General features: G+C 42.4%; 1 protein-coding gene across 3 annotated transcripts in view; it reads right to left on the bottom strand.

The window, feature by feature from the left end:
- LRRC2 (leucine rich repeat containing 2) overlaps window positions 1-15,796 on the bottom strand; it is a 109,585-nt gene extending 93,789 nt beyond the window's left edge. The window contains exon 1 of one of the 3 annotated variants that reach the window (XM_087957946.1): window positions 15,690-15,796. The gene's annotated coding sequence lies outside the window, so the exon portion shown is untranslated. Of the gene's footprint in view, window positions 1-15,647 lie in introns of all 3 variants that reach the window. The other 2 variants (XM_087957947.1, XM_026674312.2) reach the window with 2 other exon arrangements.
- Between the last annotated feature and the right edge of the window lie 839 nt (window positions 15,797-16,635).

The following is a 16,635-nucleotide window of genomic DNA, read 5'->3' as shown; positions in this document are numbered from 1 at the left end:
GAAGGGCGAAAGCCTTGCCAATTACATCGCGGACCTCCGCAACTTTGGAGGCCTCTGCGGGATTCGCTGATTTAGAAGAAGCCCTCCGGGACCGCCTGGTTCTGGGCCTAGAAGACGGAGCGATCCAGAGCAAAATTATGGCTAAGGGGACATCAGCCTCACCGATGCCCTTAAAGAAGCCTCAGCAGCGGAGGCGACCAAGAAGTTAGCAGCCCGAATCGCGCCGCACCAGCGCGCTACGTCAACTCGCCAATGATACCTCGCCTCACTCAGAGAGACACCCGGTATCGACTCACCACGAAGACCTAGAATCCCCATCAGAAAGCGATGAGGAAGAGGTCAACCGACTCGAGCGGAATGAGACCAGTTCACACAACCCTCATCCCGACCGTGTGCAGGATGTGGGCGAATCCCCCGATCCAGCTGCAAATTCCTCGACGTACTCTGCCGCAATTGCGGGAGACGCAGGTCACATCGCAAAGGTTTGCAGAAGCAAACAAAACTCCAAACCCTGACAGGCCGAATGCCAATCTTCAGGATTCTTCGGCACACACCGAGAAAAACTGAACCACCAATGGGGAAACCACTCCCTATAGAAACAAGCCGTCCACCACTTCTACCAGGCGTGAAGAAACCAGGCGGGAAGAGACCCACCAAACAATCACCATAGGCCACGCTACATCCCTTGATGCCGGGAAAATCCGAGTAAAGGTCGCCATCGAAAACAAACCTTGCATGATGGAGGTAGACTGGGATCTTCCCTCTCGATGGTGCCCTGGAAAACGCTCCAACAGCTCATTCCAACGATTCGCCGCCAAGACCTTAACCCTCAAAGGGTTATACTCAAAGACTATCAGGGCAACCGAATTCCCGTCGTCGGGTCCCGCAGATTCCAGATCTCTTTCAAGGACCGTGCCGTCGCTCTACCACTGACTGTCGTGGACGCGACAGGCCTAGTCTTTAGGCCTTCAATGGTTCAGGCCGCTCGGAATCACTGTAGCCGGAGTCCACCGAGCCGAGCAGCGATTGGGAGGAGGCACTCGTGCAAGAATTCAAGGCGTTTTCGCGAATGGACTAGGCAAGTACAAGGGGACCCGATCTCGTTTAACTTGAACCCTGAGATAGCACCCATCCGCCTTAAGCCGCGTTGGGTGCCATTCGCTGAAGCCTAAAATCGACGAACAACTCGATAAGCTAATAGCGCAGGGCGTGCTGGAACCCACCAACCACGCCCGCTGGGAAACCCCTATCAAGCCTGATGGGTCACTAAGAATTTGCGGAGACTACCGGGCCACCTTAAACCACGCACTACAGCAAAGTGCATATCCAGTGCCGGTAGTGCAACACTTGCTCCATTCCCTGGGTGGCGGGAAAGTTTCGCTAAACTAGATCTAGCCCAGGCGTATCAGCAATTGCCTGTAGATCCGACCACGGCAGAGCGCAAACTATCGTAACGCATAGGGCGCATTTAAATGCAACTTCGGCTCCAGTTCGGGTAAGCGTTGCCCCGGAATCTTTCAGAGCTTAATGGAAAGGTTGTTACAAGGGATCAGAGGGGTCGTACCATATTTCGACGATGTACTCATCGCCGCCCCTAACAAAGACATCCTAGAAAAACGACTCAGAGAGGTTTCACGAAGATTCCAAAAGCATGGCCTCAGAGTTAAAAAAGATAAATGCCAGTTATGTACCGAAAAAGTAGAATTTTGGGATACCTCCTGGACAGCCAAGGAATCCATCCCACCGAAGACAAATTAAGGGCGATTAAAAAGGCCCCCACTCCAAGGAACAAGGCAGACCTACAGGCGTTCCTTGGACTTATCAATTTCTATAATGTCTTTTTACCCCACAAAGCAACGGTAGCAGAACCACTGCATAGACTATTAGACAAAAAAGCAACGTGGGTTTGGGGACAACGGGAACAATATGCTTTCCAACAAGTAAAGAAATTGCTAACTTCTGATTCTGTACTTATGCAGTACAACGAGACTCTTCCGCTCACTATCACGTGTGACGCATCACCTTTTGGGGTTGGGGCAATTCTGGCCCACGTATTACCAAATGGAGCGGAAGCCCCATCGCGTTTTTTTCGCGAACCTTAGCTAAAGCTGAAAGAAATTATAGTCAGCTGGACAAAGAAGCTTTAGCTATTGTGGCTGCAGTTAAAAGATTTCACGAATATGTTTATGGCCGTGCGTTTACGATAATTACTGATCATAAACCGCTACTGGGGATCATTGCGGGTAATAAACCAACCCGTATATATTGTCCCCCAGAATGACCCGTTGGTCTGAATTCTTGGCGGCCTACAACTACACCTTGCAACATCGCCGGGAAATCAATTCTCACGCTGATGCATTGAGCAGAACACCGCTCCCAGACTCTGTTGTAGATCCAGCCCCAACCATCTCAACACTACAGATCGAAGCTCTACATGCACCACCCTTGACGGCTAGAGACATTGCCTTTGAAACGAAACGTGACCCAGTTCTGCAACACATCCTACGCTGGGTTGAACAGGGGTGGCCGATGGACCAAATAGCACCGGAATGGGCGCCTTTCAAAGCCCGCCAAACCGAACTGTTTTCCCAAAAAGGCTGTATCTTGTGGGGCGATCCAGTCGTAATCCCTGGCAAATTACAACAAACTGTTTTGGCGGTATTGCATGAAGGACATCCGGGTATCGTGCGGATGAAAGCACTCGCACGCAGCTACGCTTGGTGGCCGGGAATCGACAAAAGAATCGAGGCCTGGGTCGCTACTTGTCAACGTTGCCAGGGCGTCAGCAACGCCCCGCCTAAAGCAAGCCCAACTGAATGGGAAACTCCGAGGGGACCTTGGTCCCGTATTCATATTGACTTTGCGGGGCCTACCAAAGGACACACTTTCCTTATTACTGTCGACGCCTATTCAAACTGGCTCGAGATCCATCGAATGAACACAACTACAACGGACTCAGTTATCAATAAATTAAACAGACTATTTGCCACACACGGGTTTCCGGACGTGTTGGTCTCGGACAACGGCCCACAGTTTACTGCATTACCCTTTGAACAATATCTTGCTGATCGGGCATCCGCCATGCGCTAACCTCGCCCACGCACCCTGCGGCGAATGGGCGTGCAGAACGCATGGTACAATTTGTAAAAAAAGACCCTTCACAAAATGGAATTTGGCAACATCGACGAGAAAATCAATCGAATTCTCTTGTTGCAACACATCACGCCCACAGCGTGACCAACAAAACGCCCGCTGAACTTCTTATGGGCGCGGGAACTACAATCGCACCTTGACCGGCTCCACCCCGCATTCACACCGGAAAAGCCCTTCGGCTCCAACAGCAAATGCCGGGAATTTAAGGTAGGCGATTTAATCTTTGCCAAAAACTTTTCTGGCGACCCGTTATGGATACCCGCAACCGTTACCCACCTTACCAGGCCTAGATCTTACCGCCTGCTAACGGACAATGGGAGGGTATGGAACGCCACATAGACCAACTCCGATCGAGATTACCACCCAGCACCCATGACTCCCTGGGTTCACCAACTCAAGGGGAGGAAATATCGAGAAATTGACTTTGATATGACAAATTGCAGGCCAACGGAAACCCTACGGCCCAGCGAAACACCGGAACTTGAAGCGGGAGGAGTTGAATTTTTCAGGGAACTTTATACGGGGAAACCGAACTGCAAAACCCCGAAGAAACACGGAGTAGCAGAGACAACCACAGTGGAAGCAGTACGGAATCACCGTGCAGCGGAACTGAATTTAATAAAAAAGATCATCCAAACGCTCCACGGAACCGGACCTTAGACCAAAACCGGTGGAGCCATGGAAATCATCCAGACAGACCAAACGGCCTGTCTATCTTGAGATTTTATTACAGCTCCCCTCAAACGGAACCCAAGGGGAGGGGTGTTGTGAATCAATAAAAGTTACTAGCATAAATGCAAATCAGGGTTTGGAAACCTGCACACCTGATTGGCCATTATACAACAACTAGGGATTGGTCCATAAGTAGTCCCTGATTTGCCACTATTTTCACACCTCTCATTGGTTATAAGTTTGAACTTGTTGCACATGTCATTGGTTAATAAGGTAGCAGATAACCCTATAAAAGGGTTGCTGTTGCCCATAGCCTTGCTCTGTTCTGTTCTATTTACGATTATTAAAGAGTTGAAGTCACTGGTCAGATGTCTGGTCCCCAAACTTAACAGCCACCATAGTCAGATCTTTCCACTCCAAGTAAGGTCACAATTTGATGCCCCAACTTAGTGCGACAAAGGTCCCCCTCAGCAAGGTCTCCCTACTGATCCAGCAGATTGTAATGGTTCCTTCACAAGAAGTACAACCCCATACAGAGACAACACAGAGAACTTCAGTATATAGCAGTAGCTCTGCCTTCCTAGGATGTAATCTGAGTCTATTCTCTCCCATCCATAGTAAAATTTGTGCTGCTGATTTTAAGGGTGCTGTTAGATTGGGGTCGATTGAAGAAGAAAGACTCAAAGGGAAGTGACTACAGCTCTTTATTGAATAGATGGGTACAACTAAATGCCCTGCTTGTCCAACAGCTCTCTCTTTTAAAGGGAGCTGTCAGACAGCTCAACCAATAGGATTTAAGTAATCTTCCCACCTGCAAGGCAGACCAATGATTTTAAACTATTATTTCTCACCGAGACAGCAGACATGAGTAAAACCTTCATTCCTTGGCTTCACTCCTCATTAGGATATTCAACAGGTACCTCTCCCCTTTTGTTTATTTTCCTTTTGCTATGTTGAGAAGGTGTCTTGTTTTCCTGATTATGATTGTTTCAATTGATATTTAGTTATTAGCCATTTTAAGAATTGTATGGTCTGGGATATTTTTTTTTTTTAAAGATACATCGATATATGTTAAAGATATACTGTTGCTTGAAATGAAGGTGTCTCCCTCCCCTCAATTTAAATCTAATTGGGCTGACAGCGGAACATATTTCAACACTGTTTGCAGACCAGCACCCTTCATTACACCCAAAGATAAAAAACTAATTTAGGAGATATAGGGCACCACAGCCATAAAGCACAACAGGTTTTTATAGTTGGTCTCCACTTCCAAGCATCTGCTAATTGAAGCTACTACTTCAGTCTGGTTAATGATAGGGCCCATAAAAGAGATAATTAAAAATAAATGGGATTTTTCATTCATATTCCAAAAGATAGGCTAAAATTACCATAAAGAATCCCAAAGGTGCTTTTTCAAAGGGCTACTGAACTTTCTGGGGTTTTTTTTTTTTTTGAAGATATTTCATTTCTCATCTAAGAAGCTTCTCTTGGTCCCTCAATTAGTGCCAATACTATCAATTAGTACTATCAATTACTTCAAATTTGCTGTAATAGCATGTGCAGCAGAAATAGTAATATTCACTTATGCTTTCATTGTTTATTTTATGCTTGTTATAGTATAAAGTATCTATGAGCTCATAACAATATCATAAAGGGATAAACACATTACAGCATTAAGCCTAATATTTGCAGAGATTGTTTATTGACAAAGATGTCAACTCCTAGCTAGAGACAATTGGCAATTTATTATTCTAGACATGCATCCAAGGAAAATATTATGCAGTGGTATAACATATAACTAGAAAAATAAGTGGAAAATATATTTTGAAGTATCCTAAGAAGACACTAAAATGAGCAACCTTTTTTCCCCAACTGGTATTTGTTAAATTTAGAAAGCTGACCAACTCCATAAAGTCTTTAGGTAGCAAATGACATAAAAAAACTGAAGAACCACTAAAACAAAGAACAGAATGATGCATATCCTGAAGAAGAAAGATTCCAGGTAACATCTATACACACACACACACACACACACACACACACACACACACACACACACAGAGGGAAGGAGGAAGGGAGTGGGAGGGAGAAGGAGAGGGGGGGGAGAGAGAGAGAAAGAGAGACATAACAGGCTCACCAGCCAGCTTAAAACAAGGTTCCATGGGGACCTTTTAAGCATGGACTGAATGGGAGCAATGCAGATGTCTGGGAAGATGCTGTTCCAGAGGGGTGGTGCTGTGATCTGCTTCCTGAGTCTGTTGGGTGGCATTTTTGGTAGGTAGCACCTGAAGTATGCACCCTGTGACTGATCCTTTGGGAGATGGGAGTCAAATTAAGGGCAATTTTTCTGGTAAGTGCAGTGGATTTTCTGTGTTTAACTGTTTCAGTGTTATTTCCAAAAGGACAAGGATATGATTTACAATACAATGACTACCTAAAAAAGTCATTGTATCGGAAATAGCAGACAACCAGAGACTTCTCTAAACTTGCACTGCAGGTTCAAATATATTTCCCTTATAATAAGAAAGTCAACACAAAGCTGATACTTTCATAAAGCATTAAGAAAAAAATGACACTGCACATCAAGATCTGGAACCAATACCCAGGCTGACTATAAGCATGCTAGAGAGCCGACTATGGTTGACGTTGTTTATCACAATGTTTCTTTTGTTTGATCATTTCCTTATTGTGGTTTATTGTTATTATAGCTAGAGAAGGACCATAGACGAATGATCATAGTTACAGACATAGAGGATATTTTTATAATTTAAAAAAATGTTCTGAAATAGAATTGTGCTTCTTTTGAAGTGCCATTGGCTGGAGATAATGTAGACTTTTTTGAATACATATACTCAACCCATGGATTCTGTCATACTTCCGTTAAGAGGACATTCTCACTGCTTCCTTTGCTGGAGTTATTTTTTTTTATCAGCTTTGTGGTTTGTGAGAATGGTTTCCATATAACAGAGACTATAGCATATAAAGAGATATAGCAGAGATTTCCTCAAGAAATATACATCATATATCACTTCCTAAAGAGAAATTATTACACCACAATGTGGAAAAATAGAAGGGCCTGTCCATAACACTGAGCAATTCTTCTGCGTGCCTAAGCATTATGCATTCTGATTGGTGTAAATGAAGTTATGGGCAGGGGAGCTTCCTGCTAGAAATCCTTAATTGTATGTTCTGTTCTATCAACTGCCCTCTGACTGTTTTACAATTTATCATTTTCATTAGTGCTCATAAATAATCAACCAGCTCTCTTGTAGCAAAGGAAGATCTTGTCAGTACAAGGAACATCTGGATGAATTTTTGGGGGGTCTCGCTTTTGGCGGTGTGGAAGAAATTGTTAGTAAGCCAGAAATGTATTTTCTCTTCCTTTTGATGTATTTTTTTTCTACCACTTGTATTTTGAATGGAAGAACAATTAGCCATAGTCTCTATGTAGCTTAAAGTATAGCCATGCAAAGCTTGTTGGCAAATATCACTTTTTTAGAGGACATCTGTTTAGGTCATGGCATATTTCTCTTAGGTAATTAGACTAGTCAAATTCATGACCATATTAATACCTCTGAATATTTATTTCCTTATTTTTGGAGGTGCAATGCTATGATCTATCTACCGAGAAGACTTGGGTTTTACAGTGTGGTAATCTAGAACAGCACTTTATTAGAGTTATAATTATGCTAAGTTAGACTTGGAACTTGATTGTAGTATTGTAGACTATTGATTGTAGACTTGATTGTAGTATTGTATGTCTCTGTAATTTATTTGTCATGAGAGATTATGCAATTTGGTCTATTCACAGTATCTACAAAGAAAGCAAAGCTTCCAAACTAAAAAGATAGGGTCTAAGACTATAAAAAACAGAGAAGGGGAACCTATAATGGCACCATGAATGATAAAGGTCTGTATGTGGAGTTTACAGTAAGGGGTAATTTTAGTGTTAGCAAAGGCTGTTTACACATGAAAAATTTACCAAGCCTCAATCAATGCTCTCATGTTTAACACAATGAGCTAGATTTATTCCCTCTAACAGTTTCAACAGATTTATGCAAGAAATGAGTCAGTGCATCAACTGTGAAAGTCATTTTCTGCTTTTTAAAGCTTATGAAAACCAGAGAATATACACATTTTCAAAGGAGCTGCTACCATTTTCATAATTGCTCAATTTAAAATGGTGTTTTATTCAACAGACAGCTACCAGGTGTCACATCAAAAATATTTCTATTCCCAGGATGATGTGCTGTTAAGGACTTCAGAAACAGAATGTGTATTATACTGATTGGTCTTGATATTCCTTTTTCTTTTTGTAAACTTTTTGCAGTTCACATATTTTCCTCAATTTATTAATACAGTAGGAAGCCTACCTAGTTAATTCAACATTTGATGCAGAGGCTGGTGTTCTTTTTGAATAATGAAACTTTTGTGCACGATTAACTTTCTCAAAGTTGATCTTCCAAGTCTAACTTAGCATAATTATAACTCTAATAAAGTGCTGTTCTAGATTACCACACTGTAAAACCCAAGTCTTCTCGGTAGATAGATCATAGCATTGCACCTCCAAAAATAAGGAAATAAATATTCAGAGGTATTAATATGGTCATGAATTTGACTAGTCTAATTAGTCTAAGGATTAGTGAAGTAGATTGATAATATAAAAAAATATTTATTTAAAGAAATAGTGAAGATAGGCCAAGCCAGCTACATCCTATCAGGAAATAAATCTGTGGGCTCTGTAGGCGCATATGTGTATGTGTTTGTGTGTCTCTGTGTGTGAGAGAGAGTGTGAATGAGTGTGTGTGTGCATAAGCAGACACATGCAGACCTTGGTAACAAAGAGCCTGAGATTAGAAATCTCAAGACAAAGAGCAGGCAGAATGAAAGGCAAAGAGGAGATACAGAGTTAATTCCTAATTTTATCCACAGCTTGCTGTCCCTGGTGAGGTACTAAGTATCAGTGCCACTAATGCCGAATTTCCAGCGAGATATTTCAGGATTCATGAAAGAAAATTATCTCATCATTAAGGTTCACTTGAGAGCTGCAGTCTTTGTACTGTCAAGTCTAAACTCCTCACAGAGGTGCTAATTAATATCTCTAATTATGGATTAAACAGTGGTTGATATGAGAGGCTTTCTTGTATCCCTCTTGCTCTTTCAGCATTACTGTAATATCTTTGCCACTGGGCTGAGGGATGTAAAATGACAGATTCCCATCTCTTCTTCTTTTCCATGAACTGGCAATCATCTTCTGGAAAAGGATTCTGCCTTCTGTGAGATAACTGAAGAGTTTTAATGTTATTGACAAAAACTTTGATGACCATAGTTTAATACCAATATGTATAATCTGAGAGCAGCTTGGCCTACACTCAAGTAAACACTTGATTAGAGCAAGCAGCCAGGTCAGAAGTTGAAGTTTTCCGAAGGCCAGTTGCCCCTTCTGAAATTATCACGATGCAGCATGTGACAAGTGTCAGATTAAAAACTACAGTACTGGCCAAGCAAGTATCCTCTGGCAAACAACAGTGGTTATGCTTCATTGGAGCAGAAGTTAGACAGCAAGTGCCAATCTCATTTCTGGTAAGATATTATGAAACTATAAAGAATACAGTACCTGTTTGACATGCTGGCATGTTTACCTATTTAATTCTGAATTTCCCTATTCCTATGGCAAAAGAATGGATGCAGATAGACTTGAAAGTTAAGAATAGGGCTGAGACCCATGTACAGGCTGCATGTTTCTGTTCTGGGATCAACTGTGGGTATCTGATTCTGAAAAGATGCTTTTTTTTCTGCTTTTACACTATATCAGGGAGGGGATCTATGGCAACTTTATCACCTGTGGACTTCAACTCCCAGAATTCCTGAGCCAGCATGGCTGACTGGGGAATTCTGGGTGAAAGTCCACAGATCGTAAAGTTGCCATAGTTCCACACCCCTGCACTACACTTTTTTCTGTTAGCATGGGAATGAAACATGTTTCACCCTACCACTGGTTAGGGTTCAGCTTTAGGCATGAGAAGGAAACCCATAACCTCACAACAGAGAATATCAAAAAGGACCTAGTACGCAATAAAACCTGGCACATCTATTAAGATTTGAAAAATTAAGTACAGGATTCAGTTCCTGATGCTGATTCTGAGGGGAAATTCTTCAGTTTAAGAGATTGTGATACAAGGAAAGTGAGAGCACATAGCCCATAACTTTGGCCACCATTGACTCCTGGTTCTCAAGGCAGAGTGGTTCTTTGTCTTGTAACAGAGACTGATGATGGACAAGTGCAACTACAGCTTCAACCACAACAATACAAGAGCACACAATAGATACAAATTCAAGGTAAACCACACCAAACTTGATTGCAGGAAATACGACTTCAGCAACAGAGTGGTCAATGTCTGGAATATTCTACCTGACTCTGTGGTTTCTTCCCCAAACCCTAAAAATTTTAACCTTAGACTGTCTACTATTGATCTCACCCCTTTCCTAAAAGGTCTGTAGGGGGCATGCATAAGTGCACCAGCGTACCTACCGTCCCTGTCCTATTGTTTCTTTTTTATTCACACTCATTTCATGTATTCATAACCTTGCTTATACTTATACCTGTTATCTAATACTTGCTTGACAAATAAATAAATAAATAAAAACTTGCATGACAGCCAGCATCAGCCTTTTAATGATACTGATTACAATAAGCAAACTCTACTTCCTAGAGTTATAATCAAATAGCAGTCATCCCCTTGGACCAAGATATTTGCTTCAAATGTCATAGGCTGGGGCTAAGCTTGTTCCATTCAAGTTCAGTGTTGAATCCAGATGATCGTATTTGTTTCTGAATATTTTCTCTGATGCCATTTATCCTAACTGAGTACATAGACCACAGCAGTTCATAGTCCTGCAGACAGGGGTGGGCTGCTACTGGTTCAGTCTGGTTCAGGCAAAACCAGTGATCAGTTGGCCCCTCCCACCCACCCCTGACTTAATCTGTCCTATATTTCCATATTTTGCAGCCCAGTTGATTCACGTGGCCCAGTGGATTGCCACGCCTCGCTGTTTTACTTACCAGAGCTGCAGTAGAAGGTATGTTTTAGAACTGAAAATTGGTGGTTTTCAAATGCTGCATGCACAAAGCATACACTCAGTGAACCAGTTGTTATACCGGTTGAATCCCACCACTGCCTGCAGACCAGGGGTATCCAACTTTGGCAACTTTAAGACTTGTAGACTTCAGCTCCCAGCTTTGAGCCAGCTTTGCTCACTGGGGAATTCTGGGAGTTGAAGTCCACAAGTTTTAAAGTTGCCAAGGTTGGAGACCCCTGCTGCAGACAGTTTAACAGGGCCTTCCAAATGTGTTAAAGGTTCAAGGCTGGCACAGCACATTGTAGGTGCTGAAAATGCAATTTTGTTGGGAGAGGAAATACCTTTCATGAATTTTGAAGTCATACTGTATATCACAGCTTTAATTTTGCATATGACTGCATGATCCTTCCCATCTCTCCCATCTCTTTTTTTTTTTTTCAAACAAAACTTCGAATCAGTAGAAAGATCTGCATAGAATAGAGTAGAATTCTTTATTGGCCAAGTGTGATTGGCCATAAAAGGAATTTGTCTTGGTGCAAATGCTCTCAGTATACATAAAAGAAAAGATACATTTGTCAAGAGTCAAGAATCATAAGGTACAACACTTAATGATAGTCATAGGGTACAATAAGCAATCAAATCATACTAGGAAACAGTCAATATACCTCGTAAGGATACAAGCGACAAAGCTACAGTCATACAGTCACAAGTGGGAGGGGAGTGATGAGGTGATTAGCAGTAATAGTAATGCAGACTTTGTAAATAGTTGAACAGTGTTGAGGGAATTATTTGTTTAGCAATGTGATGGCTTTTGGGGGAAAACTTTATTTTATTTATTTATTTATTTGATTTGCCAATTGTTTACAAGATAATAAGTATAAATGTATACATAGTTGTGAATACATGAAATGGTTACATATAAGAAAAATAAAAGAATAAGAGAAACAATAGGACAGGGACGGTAGGCACGTTGGTGCGCTTTATGCACGCCCCCTGAGACCTCTTAGGAAAGGGGTGAGGTCAATAGTAGACAGTCTAAGGTTAAAGTTTTTGGGGTTTGGGGAAGAAACTACAGAGTCGGGTAGAGTATTCCAGACATTGACCACTCTATTGCTGAAGTCGTATTTCCTGCAATCAAGTTTGGTGCGGTTTACTTTGAGTTTGTATCTATTGTGTGCTCTTGTGTTGTTATGGTTGAAGCTGAAGTATTCATTGACAGGTAGGACATTTCAATGTATGATTTTGTATACCATGCTTAAGTCAGACCCGAAGGCGGCGTAATTCAAGGTTTTCTAGTTCTAGAATTTCAAGTCTGGTGGCATAAAGGTATTCTACAGCGAGTAGAGGAATGGAGAACTCTTCTTGTGAAATATTTCTGGACTTTCTCAATTGTGCTAATATCAGATACGTGAGTGTGGGTTCCAGACTGATGAACTGTATTCGAGTATTGGTCTAGCAAATGTTTTGTATGCTCTGGTTAGTAGTGTGACGGAAAAGAAGCACCCATTGCATTTTTCTCAAGAACACTTAGCAAGCCAGAAAGAAACTACAGCCAACTAGACAAGGAAGCCCTTGCCATCGTCGCAGCCGTAAAGAAATTCCACGAGTATCTTTACGGCGGCGATTCACAATTATCACAGATCACAAACCGTTGCTAGAATCCTGGCGGGAAACAGGGCCACACTGAACATCATATCCCCAGGATGACAAGGTGGTCCAAATTCCTCGCCGCTTACGACTACCGGCTCACACACCGCCCGGTAAGACAATCACCCATGCAGACGCACTAAGCCGTTCACCATTACCCGACCTCGGCGACGACCCAGCACCCGACGACCACCCTCAGCATAGAGGCGCCACCCGATCTGCCCATAACCGCGTCAGACATTGCCCGAGAAACAAATAAAGACAAGCGTCTGGCGCAGGTATTGCACTGGGTAGAGAAAGGGTGGCGGAAAAGACAACGGCGAATCATTCAAACCCTTCCAGAAACAGGCAAACCGAACTATCTCTACAGAAAGGTTGTTTGTTATGGGGGACAGGGTGGTCGTACCAGAGAAGTTGCAAAGGAAAGTGTTAAAACTTCTGCATGACGGGCACCCAGGCATCGTACTGAACAAAAGCCTTGGCCAGAAGTTACGCGTGGTGGCCAGGCATAGACAAAGAAATTGAAGGGTGGGTGGCCAGGTGTTCACGCTGCCAAGAAACCAGACCAAATCCCCTGCCGCTCCAATATTAGAATGGGAGACCCCAGGGGACCATGGTCTAGAGTACATATAGATTTTGCCGGTCCCACAAGGGGACACACATTCCTCATCACGGTGGACGCTTACTCCAATTGGCTGGAGGTGGCGACATGAAACCACCACAACGGAAGCCGTCACCAGGGTACTAAATAAACTGTTCGCGACCCACGGCCTTCCTGATGTCGTCGTGTCGGACAACGGGCCCCAATTCACCTCGCTGGAATTCGAAAAATTCCTAGCAGAAAAGGGCATACGACACGCCTTGACAGTGACGGCTCATCCGGCGGCCAACGGTAGGGCAGAATGGATGGTCCAATTCACAAAGAAAACCATCCAGAAAAATCGAGCACGGGATATACAGGAAAAAATAAATAAACTGCTTCTAATACAACATATAACCCCTAACACGACAACAAACAAAAGCATGGCAGAATTACTGATGGGGAGGAAACTAAGGTCCCCACTTGACAGACTGCACCCACATACAACCCGGAGAAGCCCCGGACTCATCAAGCAAACACCGGGCATTTAAACCAGGCGATGCAGTCTACGCAAAAAACCTTACCGGAGACCCACTATGGGTACCGGCAACTATAACCAAATAACAGGTCCCCATTCATACAGACTACAAACAACGGACGGACAAGAATGGAAACGCCACATAGATCAGTTAAGATCTCGAATAAAAACACAACCGACATGCAAGCAAACACAGACAACCCCATTAACACTAACCAAGGGGGAGGGAAAATACAGGGGACCAAGAAAGAATAGAACACAACCAACTATACTCACCAGATATCAGCCAACTCGAAGCCGCACCAAGGAAAAGCAGCCAAGCCAGCTCGACCAGCCCGGAAAGACCAAGCGGGAGCGGCAAAAGCCGCAGCTCGACCAACCCGGGTGGACCGGGAGGAGCTGCAGCAGCAGGCCCACACTCCAGGCGATTCCATCAAATAGACTGAGAGCAACAAAAACCCCAACCGAACAGGCCGGGAACCAGGAAACAACTGACTGCGCGCAGGTCCAGTAGACAAGTGGAGCCCCGCCTATTTACGGGACTACGTTGCGTAGGAATGAACCAAGAGGGGGGGTGTTCTGTACAAAGAATTAACATACTTGCAAACCCGCGCTGCGATTGGCTAAAGCGCGCGGCAGCCGGATTGGTCGGGCAAGCCGCCGATTGGTCGTTAAAGAATCTCCCGCTATTGGTTGAGCCAAGAAGCGGGAGATTAACGATGCCAGATGACATGGTCGCCACGCGGCTTGGAAATAAAAGCCGGGTTTTTCCTTCCTTTCCCCAAGCATGTACTGGAGCACAATAAAGAGCTGAACTTTGTCACTGACTCGAGCTTCCTTCCTGCGCCTCGGACCACGACACTGGCGACGAAAAAAGAGAAAAAGAGAAAAACTTGTTCTTGTGTCTAGTTGTTCTGGTGTGCAGTGCTCTATAGCATCGTTTTGAGAGAAGGAGTTGAAACACTTTATGTCCAGGATGTGCAGGGTCTATAAATATTTTCACAGCCCTCTTTTTGACTCGTGCAGTATATCTTTACAAGAAAATCATTGTGTAACACAAGAATCAATCATTCTTTTTCATATCCATTTTGTATAAAGGGAGAAATAAACTACTGCAAACATGTTACAGTGGATCAGATCACAGATCCAGCTAATCTGTTATCCTGTTTCTTATTCAGACCAAGAAGATGCCAATATGAAATATATATATATGTGTGTGTGTGTGTGTGTGTGTGTGTGTGTGTGTGTGTGTGTGACACTGAGGTCAATAGCGCTATTGTTATATTCCAGCAACTGGTATTCACAAGATATGCTCATCATAATAGCCATTAAGCCCCATGTCTCCTTCCACTCTTAATATTTATTTCATGAAAGTTTAGTACATGTTTTCAACTAACATTTATAAGTGAAAGGAACTAGCTGATAATTTGGTGATCTCGTGCAATATTTTGTAAAGGTTTTTATTTTTTTTCTTTCATGTAGAAATATTTGGTTGAAATAGACTTGAGAAGCAGATACTCTACAACTTGTTAAATATCCCTCAACATTCTGACACAAAAAAAATAAAAAGTTCTTCTTTCAAAGTTTTTTTTCCACAATAAATCTTGTTGCTCCAACTTAGGCATCTAAGAGATACAGCAGTATCATCTTTGTTACTTGACTGGAAACTGCAGAATTAGTAGCAACACTTGATAAAACCACACTTAATACACTATATATCAATTTACTCTCAGATTAAACTGTTGAGTAGTGTGAGCCTTTTAAGCTAGCCATCAGAAACATTACATGCTTCAAAATTCATAATAATCTGAGTGATGTTAGTGTATTTATGTTGCTTCTCTTTTTTCCTTGCACCCAAACACATCTACATTTTGGCAGGAGCCAACCAGATCTAGCAGCAATTAAGACATTTCATATATATGATTCCCACAGGATTCACGTTTCCTATTTTCAGTCATTATCCCAACATGCACTTACCTGCACCTAAGGGTCACTTTTGTGCATAGCTCTTCAACGTACCTGTGCAGTAAGTATATTGGAAAACTCTGAGCTTGTTTACAGAAACATAGCTGTTGGTCAGTTCAACATCTCTATTTGTTTAAACTTGCCAGGATGCTAATGTTGCTTTCCAGATTTGCTAATGTTCTATATTTGTAATGTGCTAACTTGATCTGTAGCTTGAAAGCAGCCACGGACATAGAATGGCATGACAGAATATCAACACTCCTCAGCTTCACTTGGAGAACAGAATAGTACTTTTAATATGATAAGCCTGATACTTCCACTAGAGCGATAGAAATAACACTAGTCTGATCTAACATAATTTAAAATTATGAACTGTTATAAAATAAATTAAGTAAATTATGGTTATCTTGTAAAACATGAATGAATAAAAGTATAGTCAAATGATTGATTAATAATGATACTAAGGTATTTAATTTTTGATTGACAATATGAGATTATATGTAATGTAATTGTAATTGAAGACTACGAAATGGAAGCACAAAACAATTTGTAAACCAACCGGCACACTGTATGTACACCTATGGAAGTTAGCTTTATGTTTTTATGTTTTGTTTGTTTATGTTTGTTTTTAAACACCAATAAATTTTTTTTAAAAAAATAATAAAATTATTTGGAAGCACTAGATATAGTACTCTCTGTATGGCAGAAAAGTGAAATCAGGCTGTTTACTTTTATATTGACTGATGGGAGGGACATTGCAGAGCCCAAATCCCCATCTACAAGACACTCCAGCTAGACAGGCACATGTTTCAAGAGAAAGGTTGATCTTCTGACCTTCCTGATATAGTCTCAAAGAACTTTGAAGGAACAGATCCAGCTGGTCTTTCCTGGCAGAACTTCATCTCTGAGGTAGCTGCATTGCAATCTATGTGGAGAAGAGGTGCCAGGAATCCATGTGGTTAAAGGTCTGTTCAAGTAAACAATTTACTAAGGCTGCAAC

Source organism: Notechis scutatus, chromosome 2 (assembly GCF_049901735.1).
Source record: "Notechis scutatus isolate UNSWTSFEM ecotype Mainland chromosome 2, rNotScu1.2, whole genome shotgun sequence".
NCBI classification, from domain to species: domain Eukaryota; kingdom Metazoa; phylum Chordata; class Lepidosauria; order Squamata; family Elapidae; genus Notechis; species Notechis scutatus.
This window is presented reverse-complemented; position numbering and strand designations above follow the sequence as displayed.